Below are 9,274 nucleotides of genomic sequence, written 5' to 3'. Positions count from 1 at the left end.
CATCAGGTCACATGTACGTGTGTTGTAACCCTTGTCACTGCTGAAAATGTTTGAGTGCCCAATATTTCCTGGTTATTCCCTCTGATATGCAGGAATCTCTTTGGACACCATGCTCCAAGCATTCCACGTGGACCCTGAGAGTTTGATGTTTCACAGCCTTTAAAATTCAGAGGAGCCCTCGTTCCTCTGCTCCGAGCACCCGATTATCACGGCGCAGTCCCTCTGCTGAGTTCGGTAACTCTTGCTCGGCTGCAGCATCCTTCAGGCAAATGTCCAGGCCTGGATTTCTCCTCTGCAAGTGCAGCAGCCACTTCTTCCCTTGAGAGTTTTTCCAGAGGTTAATTATCATCCCTGTTAAAAACAGCAGCCTGATTTCCCATTTGAATTGGTTCAGCTTCTACATCTAGCCATTGGATCTCGCTGTGTTTTTCACGGGTAAATTAAAAAACGTCTGCGGCCAGCCTTTTCTCCCCAGAAAAACATCTCTCTGCCCTATCAGGTCTCCCCTGGACCATCCTTCTGGGCCCCACCACCTGCTTGTAGTTCCTGGTCCCTCACAGGGATGGGGGATGCGGAGCGACATCCCTGCAGGGAGGCAGAGCGCACAGGATGCAAACCGGCAATGCTGTGACCTTCGGAGCCACTTCCCAAGGTGCCACCGGCAGCAGCCTTGTCTCTGGGCCCCTTTTCCCTTGCCACTGCCTCGACCTTTGTGTGCGCTTGCACCAGGACCATCCAGCTCCTCACCGCAGCTGAGTTTTTCCCATCTCCAGCCTCAAAATGAGGCCAGCAGAGCACCCTCTGGTGACTGCAGACCAGGGATGCAGTTGTCCACCTCCCCACCAGCACCCAGCTGGGCCCACTGGAAGAGGAGTCCGAGCCTTGAACACATTAAACCCTTGATTAAACCCATTTTTCCACATCCCCACCCCAAGCCAGGTCATGTGCAGCTGGGAAACCTCCCTGAAATTCAGCCCTCTCAGGGTCCCCCAATTTGGGAGCTGCGCCATAGTGGAGCAATCACATCTGTGCCGAGGCTGGGGAGAGGGTGCCTCAGCGCGGTGCGTATTTCTCTGTGCGCTCAAAGTCAGTGTCGTAAATATATAATTAGGGCGAACTAATCAGTGCTTATTCAAGAAATAAGCTAACGGTTCCTTCTGAAAAGTGACAAGAGTACTTGGAGCAAGTTTACTAAAATATTAAACATTTGGCAAGAGCAGTGACATCTATAACTTGTAATATTTACATTTTTACATAAGAGGCTTCAGGAGAAAACAAATTATATAAAAATATAGCATTTTATTCTCAGTCATTTGACTACTTCTCCATAAATAATTCAATTCTCTTTCCAAGATTGCATTATTGCTGGTGTCGAATTTCTCTAAGAAAACTGTGACAGGATACTACGGGAAATGAATGCGTACAGCTCTCTGCGCGCACCAGATGAAATCTTCTGAAATATACATAAGAGAGAAGGCAAGTAAATTATTAAACAATAGATGTTAAAAACAACACAAGGTTTTATGATGCAGCCACGGTCACGGCTGCACTCCTGAGTAGGAGTTTTTTTAGAGAGAGACGCTATCCTCTCCAAACTGCCAACTTACTTCCTGAATGTGGAGAATATTCATCCCGTTTGTGAGTTATAGGACCTAAAAAGGGGATCCCTAAAGAAAATTTAGCACCTGTTTCAGATCAGCTGCTGCTCTGGACTGTTCCAGCTCAGATATTTTCGGTACCCACAAGAGAGCAGGATGGCCTTCACCGCTCCAGCAACATGCTGTCATCGCGGAACTATGTTCATGCAAACTGCACACTGGAGGTTGTGTCTCATTTTTAAGGCATTTAGGATACACGCACATTTCCCCATACCTTTTACAACTCTCCAGTTAGGAGTCTAAAAAAGAGAGGAAAAAAATCAGCGTCATCCACTATATCCTTCAACCAGAATCTGGAACCAGAATTTGTTGTCAGTCTGAATGGAGTGATTCTTGTAGGGCGTTATTTGGGCTGAGGCTAAAGGTTTCTCCAAGTTTTAGCTAAACCTGAGCTCACGGAGTTTTTTTAAGGCCGATCCCAAGTGATTTGCCATGGTGGGTGATGCCAGGGTTTAAGATAGCTACAGAATAACTGGTGCTCTTTAGTGTGTTCTCATCTTTATCTCTGTACATGATTTCTGCAGAAAAATCAACCGTGTGAAGCCACTGTCTATTTTAAATAGTCTCAGACACACATGTTACCTAATGTACAGCTACACAGATTTGACAACTACTAATAGATAAGTACACAAGAGAATATAATTAAAGACTTTACCAATAATCCATAGGCCCAAGAAGGATATATTAAGAACGACTGATCAATGTTGGAATGGCTCGATATTCCCAGAGGTTTCCTATGCAAGATTAAACTCTAGTTTTATATTTAAACTTTTTTTTTTTTTGCAGGACTGATATATCTGAGAACTGATATGTCTGTGATAAGCAAAACCAAATCCAAAATAAAAGATTTCAGTCTGTCACTACCCATCAGTTGCAAAAGAAGAGGCCAGAGGCAGGTGGGAAGTAGTGTTCCTGTCTCTCGACTATTTTCCCATCCTGTACTGAGCTCTTACTTTTTAAAAACATTTTGCTGTAGCGTCTTGCCCAAGAGGGCTAAAAATCCACTCCTGGGATAGCTAAAAAGCACAGTCTCCCCTAAACTGCAGCTTTTTGGTCTTCTCTTCCTGAAGAGTTTAGCAAGGTTTTGCTTTGCAACTTCAAAGCAATCTAGGCATTTCCAGAGCAATTTATCGCCTACCTAAAACCGCTCTGGGCAGAGCTACTCAGCTTAAGTGGGTTCCAGGGCAGCGTTGCTCCCAGCAGGGTGGCTGGCTCTGCATGTTTTGGGTTTGTTTTTTTTTTTTTGAACTGGAGAGCAAATCACGTGAGGAAAACCCCCAGGATTTGGTTTCTTGACTTGTCCCCTTTTTTGCAACGCCGTCCTGCAAGACCAGACACCAGGCAGGGCCAGAAAGACGCGTTTCATCTCAAAGCCAGGCAGAGGATAAGGCAAGCAGCGTGTGGCTGAGCCAACCAGGGTTGCAACTGCCCCCAAAAACGTGTTTTTTTGAGCCGAGCCCCAGGCTGCCATGGGATTTTAAACAGCTGCCATGCTCGTTCCTGCGCTGACCGAATGTGGGTTAATTGTGTCTCGCCAAGCTGGGAAAGCACTTTGGGGTCCTTCCGGCTGAAAGTGCTGGATAAACGGAAGGTTATATTGTTTTTATTAGAAAATCCCCACTGCCAGCTTACTTCTTTTTAGTGTTTCATTTCAAGCCGTAATAAGTCGGCGGCTTGTTCTTGCCACTCCTGCAGGGTCTCTTGGCTGCGTTGCTGGGATTCTTCTAAATGCAAAGTTTCTGGTAGGTTTAAATTGACTGATCCTTTCCCAAGCTTTTCCAGCAAAAAGGAGGATCTGGGTGTCGTAAAGCCTCTCCCAGGTGACTTACCCCAGCCCTTTGGCAAGATTCGGAGCCCATTTTATGCAGGCAATATTGGCTGGGGTAGAGATACAGGCTTGAAAGCCACGCTCTGTCACAGAGCTGTTAGCAAAGGGAAAAGTAAAAGGCCTGACTAAATAATCACAAAATTACACCTTGTACAAACACTGCAGAAAAGCATTGGGTCAATTAATGGAATAAGCCAGGATAAAGCAATACAAGCCCCCACCCCACGTTTCACTTGCCCATCTGCAGGAGCTGCAGATAAGACGCACAGAAAAAGCTAAATGTAGGCAAAGTAGAAATGACAAATTCAGTCCTCGCCGTTGCCTGTAAATTTTGGGTGAACCCCAGGTAATTTTTAACCTTGGCTGCTTCGCGGCCTGCCCTCCCCGCCTTGTTTCGGTTCACCCTGCAACAGGAGCTCACCTTTTTCCTGCAGCGCCTCCTCAGCAGGCGGTGACGTGGTGTGAAGCGTGACGCTGGCCCGGCTTCAGACGAGGCTGCAAAGGGAGAAACCGGGAAATGGTCACAACTCTTTAAAGATGCAAATTGAGAATCAGCCATCATAACAAGGGAGTTCTGTTAATTCTCTTATGAGTATGCAGATTTCGGCGCTGACTTTTGCGAGGCTTGTTTGTTTTATTTAGCAATAAATTTAATACAGGCTCCCTGAAGCAAAGAGACAGATGGACTATAAACTTTGAATTTTGAGTAGCTTTACTTACTTAGGTTGGTGTCATTTTTGATCTCTCCTGGAATTATAACTATGAAAGTTTGCCTAGATTGAATTCTGCTTTTTTATGGCCTCTGCTACGACTGTGTGCCTTTGCATTAGAATTACAAGCGGCCATTTGATTAGCTGGCTTTTAATTTTTGCACAGGTTACCCAGAAGTATCCTAAATACCATCTAAATGATTCATACCACTTGCTGCTATGGTTATCTCAAAGCCTTTCAGATGGATCCGAGAAAACCAGAGCCTTACGTATTCCTCCTCCGCAGGCAAAAGAAAGTAAAATAAGTTTTACACGTCCTTTGGGTTGCAAAGATCTCCAGGTCTGGGTCCAGAAACCCAGGACTAAAATAAAATTAGGCCCTTGGAGAAAATGGGGCAATTGGTGCCTGTTGCTGGAAAGACCGTGGAGCCATGACGCAGCACAAAGGACTTGTCTCCTATTTTTTTAACCATCAGCAATAAAAAATCAAGCTGGCGCAGCCTAAGGTCCCCGAGAGGCAGGCGATCTCCATCCTCGCATTGTCCACACACACTGGATGAAGCCACGACCTGAGCTACTGCCATCACGGCCCCCAACATCCTTTCCGCCAATGCTGCTGCGAATCGGCAGGGTGTGAAAAGCTGAAATTTAATTTCCAGACGTAAAAGCCGCAGCCCAAGGCCAGTGGAAAAGCCGATTTTATGGGCACGCTTTGGGCACTCTGCGACTTTCAAAGGAAGCTCCTGGGAGCCGTGCAGCTCTCCGACCTCATCGGCATCGTCCCGGCTGCGCCAGCCCCCGCCGTGGCTAATTCAACACCACCGCACACAAATAAGGAAGGAAATTAAATTAGAAAAACAACAACGGCTGCATCAATTTTGAGCTGCCGCCCGGGAAGGGGAGGAAAAATCAATGTTTGTCAAATGAAAAAGGGCAGAAGCAAGGTGTTGCAAACAGCGGAGAATAAAACTGTAATTAAAACTAGAAGCCAGCTTGGCACCTGGCTGAAAGTCCTTGGGACTGCAGCGGGAGTTTTTAATTTTTCTCCCAGGCAGCAGGGATGAGGACCGGCTCAGGCCTCCCTGGACAATGGGGCCACTCTCCTCCTCCTCCTCTTCCTCGCCGAATGAAGCACTTCTGCCACCCGAGAGCCCTGCTTCATCAACTCGGAGCAAAACGGACCTCAGCTCCGTCGCTAGCCCTTCCCAATAAGCAGACATTATCCGATGCTAAATTGCAATTGAATTACTATGGATTAACATATTACAGGCACATTAAAGTCTAATGAGTGGCCCGTGATTAATGCCATTATGAGGAATACCAAAAGAACTAATGATGATTAGCCACTTAAAGTTAAGTGTTGAGAGTTTCATTATCGATGACTCCTTGGTTTCTCACACGTAACTCTTGTTCCCTGACAGCGTTCGTCGTGGAGGTCGACTCCGGAGGAGGCTGCGAGCACTCGGGGACGGCACAGGAGGAAGAGGCTGACAAAGCGTGGGGTAAAGGCGAGAGGTTCCCGGAAGAGATGCATGAAGGAGGTACTATATTTCTCCTCTTTTAAAGATAAGATCAATGGGAAATGGCAACACAGTTTCTCAGAAGATGTCTTCTGATGTTTTAGCGCCTTTGGGAATGTCACTTCGAAAGAAGCTTATTATAATTTTTAATGGCTCCCTAGAACCTGGTCTTTCCTTTTGGAGAAAAAAAACCTTGATAATTAAAATATCCTTAGACAAAAAACGTCACCAGGGGTATTCAGGAAACAGGATAACAGGGATTAATAAACAAACCCGTAACAAGGCATACTACCCAAAATGCCTGCTCCTGTGCCCACATACCTCCGGCTGGTTGCCCACAAGGCTGGCATCACGAAAGCAAAAGGTGGGTATTTCTTCCGCACGGCGGGTCAGATATTAATATCTAAATGCTGACAAACTGGACGCTTTCTCTTATTTACCTCATCGGCTTCCCTGGGGATTCGTGATGGCGTCTTCTGCAACTTGGAGGAGCCCCGTAGTCCACGCCAGCCTTTTCATAAAGCCTCAATAGCATTGCAGCGGGATGCAAGTTTCCTTCTCCACATGAAAATGTTTATTCCCAGGTTTATTTCTCCACTCGGCCTTCTGGTATTTGTTTTCCATTGATTCTTTTGCTTTGTCCTTTAATTTTTCCTCTGATCCATCACTTGCAGCACTTAAGTGACAGATGCACAGCTCCTCTCCTCCATAGGACGTGGACTTTGGTGGTCAATGCCTGGACGGCACTTGGGCTGGGTTTTAACTTGGAGAAAGGTTGGCAGGAAGCGCTTGGAGTCCAGCTAAAAGGAAAATACGGTCAATACAAACTCAAAGCTCCCTTGCAATATATCCCAGAGGCTGTGATCTCCAGTGGAAATTGCGCTCTATATATGCAAGATGACTTTGAAGCGCCCCAGAGACTATTATTGGACCTTTTTTTTAGGGCTTTACCCTCTCTATAAGGGGAATAATTCTGCAGCTGCTTTAGTTTCAGAGATCAAGGTATCAGAAAGCCTTATTTGTATTGATGTGTGTTTTGAAAAGCAATTTACTGGATTGAGTTAAAACTGTATTTAGTATAGAAATACCACAAAACCAAAAAGCAGCCCAATTCCTCCCACTCAGGAGAGTTTTGAATTGTAAACGAGGCTGACAGAGACACCTTGTCTTTCCAAATTCGCATTCTTCAAGTGCATCTCGGTTTTGGTCAGACTTGCGTGCGGCTCATCACCTCACTGCCTGACCGCGGGAAATGCTTTCTCTCATCAGTGTCACATAAAGCCGGGTGTTTTGGTGTTTTTAGAGCCATTTTCTCTTGATAGTATCACACTTTTATTTAAAAAATGACTTCATATCCCATTTTATTATTTTTGAATGTTGCAGGATTTGTTCTATTTGAAGTCTTACATCCTCATTTCCTGTCAGTACTATTAAAATTGATTTCCGCCATGAGCAAGAGAAAGATAATACAAAATGGGTTCCTGTGAGAGAGAGCTGTATCCCCACCGGAGCCATTACAAACTCTCTTATATTATTTTAAGTTTCTTTTATTAGTGATTCTCTTTGGAAAAGGGCAACTTCTCTCGTGGTCGATTATGGGCCATACGTGTCTCCCAAGTAGTCGGTAAGGACTGTTTAACTTCTTACGTTTCCATCGTAGGAACACAAGGGGAACAAGGGATTTAAATAGCTCTTGTTTACCACTGCCGCCAACCCCCCAGGTGTATTTATAGAGTGTAATCAGATCCCCTCTCTGCCTTCATTTTGCTTTTTCAGGCCTCGCTAGCGAGATCGGCTCTACATCCTCTCAGGCGCCCTCTGTCTCTTCCCTGCACCTGTCCTGGGTTGTATTTAGCTCCTGCGAACCGACATGACCGCAGTCAAAGCGCCCATTGCACCCATGGTATTCCTCTCCTAGGGTCTGCAGCTGAAGCCCCCTTGTTCATAACCTTTTTGCGCTTCTGCACAAGCCATTTTTAATCTTATTTTTCTTCCTGCAGGCCTCCAAGTTATCCAAACTGTCTTGCGCGGTCAAAAGGCAGCTTGCTCCTACGGGACGGTTTTCCCTTAGCTCGTGTCCAAGCTGCCCACTACACAGGCCCTGAGAGCCGCCTTGTTGCCGGTGCGGATAAGTGCAATTAATAATCTGCTTTTCCGCTCCGAAACTTTTTTTCTGGAGAGAAATGGGAGCAGGGTGGGGAGACCGTCTCCAGGGCACACGGCCTCCATCTCACCAACAATGCATGGAAATAGCAGGCAGAGAGAGTGAGTGGCCTGTGAGAGATGGCCACTCGGGTGCCAGCACAGCCACCCTGCCAGAAAGGCTTTTCCACCCAGCCTGGGTATCGCATACAAATCATGGTCACCAGCAGTCCCCTGCCACCGCCGTAAGCCACTTCCACTTTGCTGCTCCTTCCCAGCGAGGATCCAACAGGGGGAAGCCAGATTCCTCTCCAAATCCTCTCCCTGCCCTTCACAAGGGCCTCCAACCTGTTCGCTCTCAGGAAGGGCTTTGGAACAGGGAAAGGAGGGTTTTTATTTTGCAAGACGCTTATAGCACAACTGCGAGCTGCTAGGCCCTCGCATCGCGTGTGTAGTCACAGCACATTTGCAAATCTGTTAAATAAATTAAACTCTTGAATCCACGTTGCAAGAAGCCCTGGTCACCGCTGAGCATCTACTGCTTTGCTGCCTGTTCATTCATCTGTTATTACTTCTCCTTTCCCAGGGACATTGCAGAGCTAGACAGACCCAGGGGCTGCGATCACCTGTAATATTCTAAATATACTCACCAGAGAGTTTACAGAGAGAGTTTAAGAACATCCCCTCCAGAGCCATGAGGAGATCCACATGGGGCAGACAGAGCTCATCCACTGCCTCCTGGCGACCAAATTTCAGGGAGGATGAGAAAACAGTCCCACCAGTGGGGCTGAAGATACTGACACCAGGGCAGAGGTGCGCTCAGCTTCCCTGGCCCTTGGCTCCCCGCCCGCGGGGAAACCACCACGAGAAGAAACCCGGGGGCTCTTGGCGCAGGCTCCCCTGCCAGCTACCTGCCATCTAGCGGCGTCCCCGTCACAAGGCTTAAATGCCTTTACAAGAGAGTAATTTAACGCCATTCCCGGCTTAAGCTCCATATCTACCGGGCGTGAAATTAGTTCCAGCAAGCTGCAAATTTGCTGCTAATAAAAATATTTAGCAATTCACTAGTCTTTAAATCAGGAGCAGAATATTTTCTTACTTGCATCAATGCTTGTTTCTTTCAATTCTAATATTTGATAATCAAGCTCGAATCGCAGAGCTAAAGCTGTAAAACGGCAAGTTTTACGACTGTGCAAAGAGTTTTAAATCAATTCCCCCAGCTCTTCTAACTCCACAGCCTGATTCCAGTGAGCAGCTTTCCTGGGCTTCAAGGCCAGAGGAAACAATTAGATCATCTTGTCTGACCTCTTACATTTTGCAGGCCATTAAGTTTCACCCAGATACCACCGTACCGAACGTGGCAATTTGGGTCAGATGACGATGGTTCGGTCTTCCAGAGGCTACACGGTTGTGTGC

The sequence above is a fragment of the Struthio camelus genome, chromosome 22, assembly GCF_040807025.1.
Source record: "Struthio camelus isolate bStrCam1 chromosome 22, bStrCam1.hap1, whole genome shotgun sequence".
Classification (NCBI taxonomy): domain Eukaryota; kingdom Metazoa; phylum Chordata; class Aves; order Struthioniformes; family Struthionidae; genus Struthio; species Struthio camelus.
The sequence above is the reverse complement of the archived record's forward strand: the minus strand, read 5'-3'. Positions refer to the sequence as shown.